Source organism: Larus michahellis, chromosome 4 (genome assembly GCF_964199755.1).
Source record: "Larus michahellis chromosome 4, bLarMic1.1, whole genome shotgun sequence".
Classification (NCBI taxonomy): Eukaryota; Metazoa; Chordata; class Aves; order Charadriiformes; family Laridae; genus Larus; species Larus michahellis.
This window is the reverse complement of record NC_133899.1, coordinates 35,324,504-35,338,975: the sequence shown is the minus strand read 5'-3', so window position 1 is coordinate 35,338,975 and position 14,472 is coordinate 35,324,504. Positions and strand designations below refer to the sequence as shown.

At 40.9% G+C, this 14,472-nt stretch overlaps 1 long non-coding RNA gene across 1 annotated transcript in view; it reads right to left on the bottom strand.

The window, feature by feature from the left end:
- LOC141741562 (uncharacterized) overlaps positions 1-11,402 on the bottom strand; it is a 47,013-nt gene extending 35,611 nt beyond the window's left edge. The window contains exons 1-2 of the long non-coding RNA XR_012586418.1: positions 11,291-11,402; positions 951-1,058 (exon numbers count right to left, since the gene is read on the bottom strand). This is a non-coding gene — a long non-coding RNA (uncharacterized LOC141741562). The remainder of the gene's footprint in view (positions 1-950; positions 1,059-11,290) is intronic.
- Positions 11,403-14,472: the final 3,070 nt, after the last annotated feature.

Here is a 14,472-nt window from a genome sequence, read left to right as displayed (position 1 = left end):
TTTTGTGCTTTCAGTCTTGCAGTTCCCTCAGTCAAAGTGGGCAGCATACCCACTGCTTTTCACCAACACTATCCTTCCCACACTTTCAGGAACATTGACCCCTGAATTGTTAAAAAGGAGCACAGGAGTTTAGCCATGTAGCTACAGCCCCAAGTACTGGCCCTGACCACTACAAAAGCAAACAGTCATTTAAAGTTAGTCTGTTAAAATGTTCCAGTTTATCTTCAAGCAAAAATGTAAAGCAAAGCTTTGTTTTTATTTGCTCTTTCCAAAAGACAAAGATAACGGATGCAGTAAAAAGAATGGGACTGCAAAAGGAAACAAGGTCTGCCATTCACAACATCACAACACCAGGAAAAGGAAGACAGGTGACAGCGCAAAAACTGGTTTCAGTTATGATTACTGTAGAATTTTCACTCTTATCTGGTGTCAGTTTCTGAATTTTTTTGATGATTTAACAGAGTCCTCACCCAAGCAAAATTTCTGTGGGGTTCAGTGACATTTTTGTGAGAGTAACATTACATAAAACAAGGAAGAGCTGCATAGGCAGATGACTATACTCTGGCAGCTGGGTTACACTCAGAGCCGTCTGCTGAAATGAATGGAGCTATTTACACAGCGAGGAACTGTTCAGAAACCTGTGTTGGCGTATTACTCTGCATCCCCAAGTAAACTTCAAACGTACCCATGCTGTCTCCAAATCACAGCAGGAACTACCTGCAACACCATCACAGCTCAGATCCTATCCGTCACAACTGCCCTCCCGTTCTGTGCAGTGCTCACACCAGGACAGCACCTTCTATTTTGTGTCCCAGCATGTTGCCACTTTGCAGGGAGAAGCACTGCATGCAAAAAATTCACAGGAACTCAGCAGCAGTCACTGCCTCCTGCAGAGTCAAGAGACTGGCGAACAGCAGGGCTCGCCAAGCAGGGCTCTTGTAGCAACCTACCTGTCCCTTTCTAGAGAGGTGAAGGAGCAGACTGGTTCATGAGGAAATGTGGAGCCCGATTTTGAATTCCCGTTTTTCTTCAGGGTGTGTCATTTTCCAAATGCTTCGCTGTGGAAAGAAACAGACAGCTGATCACATATTAGGTCAATAATTGTGCAGGAAGACTGTTGTGGAGCTACTTATTGGGGACAAGCCCCAAAGAGGGCTGCCGAAAGAAACGACATGGGATTGCTTACATCCTACATGGGGCAGATGCTTAAATGGGAACTAGAGAAAGAGACAGTAACTCTGAGAGAATGTGTAAGTCTGTCTTAACCACCAGAGATCAGCTGACTGATGGCATCATGTATTGGTATGAGGCAAGGTCGCCCAACTCTCACCAAACAAAAATCTCAGCAGGAACACACACGCAGGAACCCCTACGTTGAAGAACAAGACACCATGTCCCATTAAGATCCCACGGGGGCAGAAGTTGCTGCATTATATAATGGTGAGTTTGGCTCCTACCTCTCTGCATGGTAGGGATTCTCAGCTCCCAAGGAGTTCACAACTTGGAGGAGCTGTGAGATGTTGCCTCTGGACATGGGTGTGGCTTTAGTACTGCCATAATTTCCTGGCTCTTCTGTTTCTGTTGTCCATGTCAAGTGTTTTGAAGTGGCACTGTTACTTATTTCTAAGTGCAGTTGCCACTGATGCTGAACAGTGATCCATTGTTCCTATTGTTGCTTCCGCACTCAGTGGTTCATAAAAACAATGCTTAAGATGCAACTTCAGCACAGGGAGTCCCAAAACTGCTGACTGTCAGAAGCTGGGAAAGTATACAAGCAGGAAGAATCACTCTGTACTTGCCCTGCTTCTTACACTTCTCCATAAGCATCTTCTGCTGGCTGCTACCAGGAACAAGGTGCTGGGACCTTTGGTACAAGCGTGTATTGCATGTGTTGCTCCCCTTACACTCTTCCTTTGCCATTTCCCTGATCAATAGTTAAGGTCCAGTTATTTCGACTGACAATGCCAACATCCTTTCTACTGTTGCTTAAAAACTGCTCTCAAAGTGTAACACTTTGATTTTCCATGTCAATGTACTTTCCAGATTGTACTGCGCTGACTGAAGTAACCACACCACGGGAGTGAAGCAATCTTTGCTTAACAACAAAGAAAAGCCTGAAATAAATATTGGAACATATTGATACACTCTGTTTTGGACATAACTACCTCAAAAAAAAAAAAAAAGAAAAAAGTGAGAAAAAGAAAATCTGCATTCTGTCACCTGGTCCTCATGAAGATCTACAATTTCAACAATAACAAACGGAATCTTTGAAGAAGGGGAGAATTAGGGAAGATGAGGAGATTTAAATTTCACCAGCATTTTTCAGCTTTTGATAAAATGCTAAATGGATGTTTATTTAAGCAAAATTTTTTTCCATTTTGAAATCCTAATTTTACCAGCTGTTTTATTTTTCCCCAAAGGAAAATGAGATAAATGTTTCAAAAAACATAAGAAAGTGGCATTGTTTTCTACCAACAGAATTCCCCATTTCATTAAGAAATTCTGAATCAAAGGGTTTTGTTTTTTTTTAAAAAAAGAGAAAAATTCAGAAATTGTATATTTAAAAAAGAAGTAAACAAGCATTTTTTCCAAGACCCTTTACTCGTAAAAAAGTAATGACGTACTGTATGTGGAATGGAATAAGTACTCCGCATATTCATACATGCTCATATATGCTGTGCTGAAGCACAGCAACTCTGAATTTTAAACATATGGCAGAAGAGTATGCAGATTCCAAAGTGAAATAAAGCTCACTGAAATGACCCGTTGATTTTGAAGGGAGAGACTTAAGATGAGAAAAATCAATGCCCACCGGACTCAAACATGCACACCAGACAACATGAGAGCTATGGGAAAAAGCCTGCATGGTTTCCAAAGGGAACTGTTCTTTAAGCTATTTAATAAAACAATTGTTCAGCAGATGCTTGCATTTCTCTTGAGTAAAGAGTTACTCCCAAAGGAAGTCAAGTTCAATAGGATTCAAAATATTTGTGGATTTATATGTTTTGGACAAACAGAGGTATGAGTTTCCCAAAGAATGGGTAACTTACCTATAAGGAACAACTCATGAAATCTGCTCTATCATTTGTTATCACAACAGATTATGACATTTGATTATACAGTATATTCAAATGCTTTGTCACTGTAATTTCAATAATGTAACTGTAAACTGCAAATGCCACACCAAATTGACTGAAAAAGAAAGCTACCTATATTACTCATAAACTAGAAAAGAATGTTCATTTAAAAAATACGTTAAATTAATGACAAACTAAATCTTTAAACTTATGTAAAGAAGGAATTCATAAATAATCTACATCCATATATGATGTTTTTAAACAATAAACTTTGTAAAACAGATACTTCCAAACAGATATTACATTCACGATTATATTACTGAAATTGTCTCTGCATCTTTAAACACTTGGAGAGGTTTGTTTCTGGAAAACAATTCAAATCATACGTCATACCACAGTTTTGGATAAACAACAATCAAAACAGACCAGAAGAGCAATCATGAAAGGGCTAAACAACAGAGAGAAACGATAATGATGAAATGTTGATTTGCCCCTGTGTGGCAGATTAAGGAACCTGTACAGCGCGGATGTCACATTTTTTTAGCAATGCATGTACCCAAATTTGCTTTTGGCAAACATTGCTTAACTGCTGCTGTTTTTCATGAAGTCAATGAAGACTGAGTTAGATAATGAGCTGGCATGCACTTTTGAAATGTTTACTGTGTTCCTTAAAGTAAGGGGAACATGCTGGTTCTTAAACTAATTTGGTTTTTGTTGTTGGCATCCCCCACCTCTCCCCTACTACTCTGTTCTCCGCATCTTTGGAATAAACAGAAAATGACTGAATCTTTTGATACTTTTTTTTTTTTCCAAATGGCAAACAACTGAGCCATGTCAAGAGCCATGTTAATCTCATGTGTTCACTCTGTTGTTAACAACGAAGGAAGGGGGCTGGGGAGGACAAAATAAAATCTGTCTGCTCTGGCCTAAATGCAGGACATGAACAAGGAGACATTCCACAAACAATGTAGTCTTTTTCTTCTGGTGGGGGGAGGTGAAGGGGAAGATGATGGTAGCAGCACTTTTGTGGAAGGAGAAGCTGCACCCATCTTGCTAGTCAATACAGCATTCAGAAAGCTTACACGGTGGGAAGAATTTCCCACCCATTGTTAACTAGGAACTTGATTTGAAAACGCAGTTTTTAATTAAAATTGGCACTTCCAAGCTTCCTGCTGGCATCCACCATCTTGCTAAACACTGAGCTCATTTGTGGTTCCAGCAGTTTGCAAACGCACCCTCAGAGGTGACAAACCAATTCCCATAGTGCCACCCCGACTCAGTCCTTAGTCCCCATCCTATCATGAGCAAATGGGAAATTTACTCCAGTAAGACAAAGCAAGGACTGTAAGTTTTAGCCTCATTTGGCTATAATCGGCAGATCCCAGTCTTTATTACTTTTAAGGCATTATTAACGGACCAGAATTCTTCAGAAATGTTCAGAGGAAAACAGGGTCAGTTATTTTCAAGGCTTCTACATGCTTCACTTCACTCACATATTCACAACCATCATTATGGCTAGAGATCCCACTGCTTAGCTTAAATTTTGTTCTCTTACAACTTATGCTCCCAGGAAATATTCAAAGATAGACATTCTAAAATACTACCAAGAACAACAAAAATTTCTGGATAGATAAGATAAAGAATTTGTCTGTCTCATGTGAAAGGACAAAATGGCTAGTTTGTTTTGTTGATTTAATGAATATATCAGCATTTGCAATGCATTCTGACTTAAGGGATCTCAAATGAAAAGCCTAGTTACAGCTCTGTTAAAGAAACCAGCAAAATATCTTCATTGAGTAAGAAATCACATCTCATTACGCAGTACCTTCTTCTAAACAGTCCTTTGGAAAAAAAAGAAAAATTACCTATTTTTTCTAGCTTTGCATATTCCGAGATCTTGAAGGACAAGCTGGGAGGGTGATTTTTTCTGTTTGGTTTTTTTGTTTTGTTTTTTTTTTTTTTTTATTTTATTTGGACTGATGTCTTTACAACGTCTAACATTGTTAAGTTCACTACAAAGGATTTCATTTCATCTTACAGTAGAAGCAAAATATTATGCAAATTGAATAAAGGACTTCACAAGACTATCCAGTTCATGTGAACACTAGCTAGCAAAGCAAGCTGTTGTTGGCTTTTGAAAAATCTGTCAACAATTAAGTTCATCAAAAGGAAATTCATAAACCGATTTAGCAGAAATGTCTCACAAAGCCTGAACGCTGTAAGGTACATTCATGTATTCAGCTCAGTTAAAGTTCTATTCATGAATTAAAGTAATTACCAAAGACTCATATATTTGTACTAAAAGCTTGCTGAATGTACAAATCCAAATATAGAAAGAACCTCAAGATATCTAAATTACTGCAATTTGGTGTCATTTACAGAATGATCTTCCAGTGGGAATAAATCAGTGTTCCAAGCCTTCTCATATTATTCTGAGAAATACCATCTTTCAAAAACTAGCACAAAAAAATGAAAGATATCTAACACCTACGCTCAGTGTCCATTTACCAACTTACATCTTATGTACTTCTGAAAAAGATCTTTGTTACTGCATTTAGAACATCCTAGATTGTTTACTTAAGCCAGAGGACAAGATCTTAATTCTACAGAGCATGAGAGTTCCTCAATCCTGACACCAAAGCAGGTAAGTCAACAAAAGAATCTGTCTGCACTGCAGACTGTCCATGTCCCAAAATCCTGTAACAGGGTACACAGAGCCCTGCGAAAAAAGTGATTCTTTTGTTTCGTGATTTTTCCAAACCATGGTTAGCAATCTAGAGAAGTCTCTCCAGGAAATTACAGGCTTCATTATGGAAATTCTCCCTTCACTGCCTGTTAATTTGATTAGCAGACTGCAGTTTATTCAGAATTTTGCACGTATACACCACTTGACCAGATTTGACTCATCACACATGCCCTGTGTTGAAGACTATTCTGGCTTCTTCCAGTAATGAATTTGTGTTGATTTTGTAAGATCCTGTTCATGACCTTAAAGCTAGTTCATAGGGTCAGACCCTTCATTTTTCTTGTTCAGCTATTACTTTCTGCCACTGCTTTTTCATTATTCAACCTCCAGTCTTACAGGAACAGGACTTGGCTGATACTTATTTGCGAAATTCTTTGCCTTCTGATCTCAGGAATTTTGAAACTCTGTGCTTCAGAGTGTCTGATTAAATTTGAATTAGGATTCTGTCCTTAATCTAGTGTGCGGCAAATGTTTCAGCTTTAGTCTGAGACAGTTTATAAGAACAGCAACAAATAAATTTACATTGTATTGGAAGAAATTGATTGGGCAACAACTGCTATGCTCTCTTTCCACATTTCTAGATGACACTTACCCAGTGGCTACTGTTTGTTTCCTTTCACATATGAGCACAGTGCAGATATTGCTAGAAAAAGTTAATGTTGAAATAAATTTAAGGTTCCAAAACCGTACTAGAAGTTTTAAAACACAGTAGTGATTGTACCATTATTCCCCAAATAAATTGTCCTATACTTAACTATAAAGTATTTGGGGCTCAATTTAAAAAGAAATCCAAATATTAAGGTAAAAGTTGTGTGTGAAACAAGCAACAAGCAGTTTCCACCCCATCCTGTAGAGATACTACATATTAGTTGTACAGCTATGATTAATCATAATATTGTTCATCGTTCCACATCAGATTCAGTGATTTTTATGGACATCTGTTTTCTTTCACATTTACCACATACATAGATGTAGTGTCACTATTACAGATTTGACTCATCCAAAAACATCACAAGTCAACCACTAAATCAGTGAGGAATACGCAGCCCATTAGAAGCCATGGATAATATAAGATCCATATGGCCTTGGGGAAAATTACTGAATTTGCCAGGCCATCAAGCTCCTTGCATACTGCCTTGCTGGAGATGAGGTGGTGCTTGGCAAGCAAGCCTTTTGAACAGTGGGCAGCCACAAAGCTCATGGAAGCTGGTGGACATAACTATCTTCTACTCAGCCTAAACTAGGGATTAAGAAAATACTCCTTTTGTTTAGCAATAAATATAACAATAGAAGCTACAGGCTAAATCACGAATCAGCGTGACAAGGCTGGAGGAGGAGCTGGGCCATGCAGCCTGAGGGATCTTCCCCAGAGTCAAATGCAAAAGTGGGAGTTGGACTTTGCTTGTTACAACAACTACTACTTGTCAGAAGCAAAAAACATTCAGGAGCACAAGACGACAGTCCAGAGATTGGTCCACAGAGGCTAGTGAAAACAGCAGTATGGCCCTCAAAGAAAAGCAGAAAGCTTTTTGGCCAAAGTGCTGGCTGCTGGAACTGAACGAAGAAACATTTGAGGGTGTTCAGAGAAATTAAGACTAGAGGAATATTATTTTAGTGAAATAGGACTGTATCAAGGACATATCTGAGAGTTATCACAATCTATCTCCTCCCTGCAGTAGCAACCTGTGAGGCCCACACACTGAGTAGTTACTGGGGCTAAGGGGGAATAATTAGGAAGACAAGATCCCAGAGGTCTTTCCAGTAAAGTTTATAGTGTCAGCAGGGCAGAGATGTGTCCCTGACACGCGTTCCTCTAGATGACCTCTTAGCGTGTTAAGTAAGGCATTCCCCAAGGAGTAGAGTTACACAACCGCACCTGCCGTGACTTAAAACAAAGGATGGAGAGGATCTCTCAAACCCATTCAGGAGAGGGGAGAGCACACTCATCGCCAGGCAGGCACTGAAGAAGGCCTCAGCCATTTTAATGGTGCGTAGATGATACAGCTGTACAAGCATCCGAAAATGTGAGATTTAGACACCAAGCTGCACTCAGAATTTGCCCAAGAGAGAACAAACCTGTGCCAAGGCTAAGGGAGGAGGAGCCACTCTGATCTTATCTGGCAATCAGACTACCGCTGATCCCAGCTGTGAATGCGGACACTATGGCTACCTTGCCAGCCATGACAGGGCCATACTATGTCAGAGCCAGAGGTATAGCCAATGGAGCTCCTGCCACACTGCCAGTGGTTCTCTTCTGCCATGAGAGAGGGCCTGGGCTCAAGAAAGGACCACCAAAGACACAGGGAATTCATATTTGACTGCTCCTGCCACCCTTCTCTTCCCATGATACCTCTCCATACCATACTTCTTGACCCAAAAACGTTCTCACAAGGGGGAAGAGGACTCGACACCAAGCATATGCTCTGATTGGGATTGCTCATCAGGGTTCAAACCTAAATTGGCAGAAGTGGGAACTCCACCCTTGAAGTACTCTTCTCTCCAGAGAGAGAACATGGTTATTACCAGCTCTGAGGCAACCTGCTGGCACATAGCAGCATGAGGCACCTGTGTACATTCTACTTTGGGGCATCATATCCCCCACATCTCTCCATCAGTCTAGCTCTTATTTTGCAGTTTGTGCTTGATGCAATTGAAAGACTCCGACTGACTTCACTAGGTTTACATCAGATACCTAATGGAAATTCATATTGGAGAATGATCGACTAAAGGCTGCAGGATTTATCGTGTAATTTTTTGAGGGAATGGACAGTTGCTGCCTGCTTCATACCAAAATGCACACCAGAGGTGCTTAAAGTAACAAACCAACTTCTAGCTCCAAACCCCTATTTTATCTCTGAATTTACTTATCTTAACCCAAGTGACAGACAGAAAGCTTGAATTTCTTTTCTTTATAGCTTTTCCTACTGACTTTTCTCTGAATTTCTCTACTATGCATAGAATCATCATAGAACATGTTGGGTTGGAAGGGACCTTTAAAGGTCATGTAGTCCAGCCCCCCTGGTCTCTCTATCTGCCCCCAGTCAGAGTAGAGAGCTGGATACCTAATTTTAAGTTGTTACCTTTGCGATGCTTTAGTGCCATAAGTTTCTTTCCAAATGAGTTAGGTTAATATACTTATATTAGTACAACAGTATGCAATTTTTACAAAGCACCTATTTGACATTTAAGCTGTGTGCAATTGTTGGCAGCCTACTGACATAGCAGAGAAACCAGATTTGCAGAAAACTCTCTCCTCCTGCAAATTTTCTAAGAAATATCTCATATTGAGTACATTAAAAAAAAAAAAAGCTCTGAACATCTTCTAAAAGCTTAGCACTTACGAAGGAAAGGCAAAACAGATTGGAGTAACTAAAGAACACAGAGAAGGCAAGTGATTTGTGCTAAAGCAGTCAGGAAATCACAAGCCTAGAAAGAGCATGAAGAAAACTGGCTGTGCTCTGCCAGTGCTACTGAACAATACCCCACTGCACAGCTTTTTAAACAGTTTTTAACATTTAGCCCTTTTTAAACATGTAATTGTGCTGTGGATACTAATTTCCCCAGATCCAAGTATAATAATTCTTCTAAATATTTGGTCCATCTCTATTGTAAGCTCTTCTTAAGACAGCTACAAAATATTGCTAATATTTTTGAGTTAATAGTGTGTTTAGAAGGTCATGTCAGGTTATTGCTGGGAGGATTAAAAGATTTTCTTTCCTCCAGAGCCCTTTGTTATAAGAAACCAAGGAAATTTAAAACAGGATTTATTCCTTCGAACCGGGACAAACCAACAGAGTACCGTGGCAAGAGCATGAAGCAAGAGCACTCTGGGACAGGAAACTTACAAAGAAAGCTTTCTTCAAACTCAAAAGTTAAGCTGAAATTTTAAAACTCTTAACGCTTCTACATTACAGGCAGCAAAAGACAACTGGTTTTGCAGTCATTCACACTTCCAAGTCTTCTTTCAAAATATCATGGTACAATATCTGGTAGGCTGTCACCAACACAGGTAGACATTTCTGGCACATATAAGCTTCATTTGGTACTTGTCAAGCCAAGCCCTGCTGCCTGCTTCCACTGTCACCGGCAGGAAGAAAGGACAGCGATGAGCATCAGCAATGACTGCAAGGTGGCTCAGCAGAGAAACAGGAAAGACAGGCAGGAAGGAAGAAGAGAAAAAGGAAAACCCAGGAAAGTTTGGTCTCAGATGTCAAAACAAATCTACTGACAGATATAATGAATTTTTCCAACAGATGTTACTTAGAAACAAACGAGACTCTCAAGACTTAGGATCATGCCTGTAGGAAGTTTTAAGTCAAGTCTGCATCTTTATATGTCTTGTCATTATGTTAGTCAACTGCTAATATAGAGTAATGACGAGATCAGGCTGAGTGGTAGGTCAAGTGAAGTGGACGTGCCCTCTGACGACTTAGTTTAAAATTGGAACGCGTCAGTATTATGAAGTGATGGTGGATGTCCCAAAGTTCATTGCTCGGAATGTAACTTCTTTGGAATACATCAAAACACGGTAAATCCAAACCCCTAACAAGGCGTTAGGTATCATGGTGTTTTCTGCCCTTAATCTTTCAGACTGATCTCTCAAATGCACACAGCTTAGAACAGCTTTCTACACACACCTTATCCTGAAAAAAATTCTACTTAGATTTTTTTTTTATCTCTCTCATTAAAGTGACCTTAGCATGGCATTCACTTCTAAACATTGCATCAAACTAGCTTTTTGAGCAAATGAAAGCAAGAGCATTGATCACATGCTCAAATTCTGCTGGAACTGGGCCTACAAATATTCTGACCATTTCCAAATGCATGTGTCATGCCATAATGGATATCCTGAAAAAGAACTGATGCAACAGTACCGACAGAAATATTTACGTATATTTTTAAAAGACTTCATCAACAGGTGGCTTTCATCTACTACACAATATTGCTAGCTTAGCTACTGCAACATTGTGAACAGATGTTTTTAAGTATCATCAATAGGATTACTCTAGAATTTACTCATCATAAATCAGCATACTGCAATGTCCTTTCTGGTGGGCAGTTAGTTAATATATCCTGCTTCCATCAGTTCATCTATATAATAGTTCACATGAGGATGAGTGAGCTCACTTCTATTTGAGATGACAGCTTGATGCTGCATTTCAAGGCTTAGCCTAACTTGCCCTTCCTTGAGGTCAGGCAGCAACCAGCCCCAGAAAACATGTTTGTTAGATGTGACTGAAAACAGTTTAGCACTTGCATTAAAGTAATAATTAAACATGAACAGTGTGCCTTGATGTTGTTTAAATGAATGACACATTCCATGCCCAGAGGAGTTTTCAGCCCAGTTCTGTGACAGACAAAACATAATAATTGATCCAAGAAGAAATTAATGAAAAGAGTGCCAGGAGGTTAAGTAGGCTATCATTCTGATTGAACCATATTTTATGGTGTTACTCATATAACATACCTCGACAAAGAGGGTGGAGCTCAGTCTGATCCAGCACGCCTCCACTAAAAAAGCTGGCACAAAATATCAGATGGGTTTGTTCACAGCTTCCTCTTGAGAGCTGTTACATAATCTGCAAACAAGAAAAAGAGACAGAAGTGGAAAATAACTAGATACAAATTTCAAGGAAAAAAAAAATATTTATATGCATCTACCTTTGTAATTCTAACCTGGACAGAAAAAGGAAACTTGAGTTTCCCCTCAGCTACATAAACTCTCTAATTTAAAATAGCTTTTCACAGCAGATTTTTTTTTCACAGTTTATATCAGCTAGACATTTCCCAGAAATGCGGAGCAATTGATATTGTTGACATCTCTACCCAGAAGTTTCTCGTCTCTCTCTAAATCATAATGCTGAGCACAGAACGCTAAGCCAAGTGACCCTAGATACACACCACACACAAAAAAAACACTGGGGAGTAAGCGAGCACTTAGAGAAATCTAACTTTTTTTTGGGTGCCTAAGAGGAACCATCTCCTCTTCTACAAGAGCTGAAAGCAGCTGCAAAGACAGGACTGGAAGGGACACCCTAGGATGCCCAATTAGGAGACCAGAGCGCACTTCACATCATGCAGTACTTAAAATGTGGAGGGGAAAGGCGGAGCAGAGGGGCAGGGCCCACATCAGCGTTCAGTGGCCATGTCCTAATGCCTCATTGTACGAGTCTGTGCAAAAGGAGGCGGCAGAGGCTCCACAGATGCAAACACCCAGGACAGACTGTACACCCCTCTCCTGCCGCAGGGCAGGGAGCCTGTCCTCCTCCACCGCCCCCTAGACACCCCAGGAAAACAAACCCATGCTGCTGCAAGCAATCCCCGCACCAGGGAACATTATGCCTTTCTCAAAGGTGCAAGGCATGAAGGCCTGGATACACCAAGTAATCCCTGAACTCAGGAACATTATGCCTTTCTCAGAGATGCAAGGCATGAAGGCCTGGATACACCACACCAAGGAACTGTGTCTGGATAGAAGGGCCTAAACACAAATTTTCACCTGCTGAATCTCCAGATAGGCTTCTGCTTAGCACAGTTCCAGTTGCCACAGGAGAGATTCAGTACATCTCACTTTGGGGGTCCAGTATATAATCTGCAGCTGAGGCAGCCCCCTTGGCTGCCGACAGGCAACAGAGAGGAGCAGGCCATTTGAGGCCACACTTCCTCCAGCCTGTTTGAGACATCTGTTTCCAGAAATGCTCTGTACCATGGAAGAGTGTCCATTTCTCCAGTTAGAGTTATAAACAGAGCCATATTTAGCTAACTGAATCCCAGCCTCTGATGGCTTCATTTCCGAGGGACATTCCTGAGGTGCCGACTTCCAGGTATACTCAGAACAGGCTTCCCCACTCTTAACAGCACTTCCCAGTTTAGCATCTGTCAAATGGTTCCTCATTACGCATGGATTTTAGGCATTTAATTCAGAAGACTGTACTAGAAGGCCTACATTCAGCACTATAAATATAAGTCTCGTGCATCTAAGCTAGATTCGGAAGGGCACCCGGACACAGAGGCTCTGCCTTGTACCTGGCCTGTGCCACGCGAGGGGAGACTAGTTCGAATGGACAAGAAGAGATGGCTCAGCCTCTGACGGCTGATGAGGTTACTGTGCCTGAGTGTCCCCCTCACCCTCCCTGCACTGATATTTGAGCTGTTCGTAAACCAGCTGCTGAACCACTGGAGTTATTTAGCACTTTAGGGTGGGGTAAACAGCTAGAGGTGATAACCACACTAGCTGTCTCAAGCTGGCAGCAACACATAAATCAATCAGAGGCCTCAGGCACACTGAAATGGGATAGGCAGACAGCAGCAAACTAAGCAGGAATCCACTTAAGCTAGCCAGTAGGAAACACAAAGACAAGTGCAGTATAAGATCACAAACACACACACATGCACACACAGACATGCACACACACTCTTACAAACTGGCTTGGAGACTGTACTCTGTAACCCAAGTGTCAGGACATTCATCAGTCTCAGCCGCAGTTTCCTGTTCTTCCTCTGCTGAGAGATTTTAACCTACATCTTCCAGCAGAATGTCAGCTACCAGCTGCCACAGCAGGTTCCCACTGTCCTGCCCGCCACCCATACGTGCACACCTTTTTATTTTCTTTCTTTTTAAAAAAAACTATTCCACTTTCTAGTTGCCTATTAGTCTCAATGGATAGAGACCTTTCTCTCCTTCCTCTGTAGTAAATATCCTAAAACAGATTCTCCAGAAATCATCCTATTTCTTACCCTCTGAATACTGCATAGGGAAAATACAGCAGGAACATCAGTAGGAGGGCGCCACATAGAAAAACCCCAGCCCTGGCTAGTGTTGCAGCACTCTCCTGAGTAAAAGATTTTTTTCATCCACCAAAACAGGCAAAAGATCTGAATCGAAATCTCCTGTCTGAAAGGTAAGAAAGAACCTTAATGAATGGTTGATTCAACACCACACACCAGGCCTTTTTCCCATGAAATTGTACATATTCTCTACACACTTTGCTGTAACCACAAGTGAGACAGGAAAGAAAGGGGATGAGAATACTTTTCTCTCAGTTTTAAGATGTGGGCTACAGACCCAGGGATTGATGTGGTCAGGACTCAGGCAGGTGGCACAAACTCAGAAACAGACTGATGGGTCCTGTGGGAATTTCACTAGCAGAAACTAGCCCAGAAAGAACTGGGATAGCGAGAGAGAAGGTTGGTGGGAAGACAGAGGAATGCCAGTGACACCTAGAGACATCCTTAAGCTCCAAAGAGTCATTTAAATATAATTCCTCCCATTAATCTAGCCCACTAGCTCTGGTGGTTCAATTGCCTGCACAAAGAATTGTGCTATGCTGCCAGAAAGCTGCATATCTATGAGAACAGGTGGAGAATTTCAGCCATCACCTCTGCGCTGAGCACTTATTTTCTTGGGATGAAAGCAGCAGCTGCAATGGGCAGGAAACGAAAATACCATGCCTGTTCATACATTCTTTTCATACAGTTTGGAGAACGCTTGCCCTCTTCATTATGCTAAGCACTGGCAGATAATACAACTTCCCTCTATAACCATATGCACTGTGTATACGGATTGCGTCCAACATTAACCTACAGAGCCATTCTAAGTAAAAACACATTAAAGAGAACTGTACTTAAAAATAGAGTTGTAATCATGTA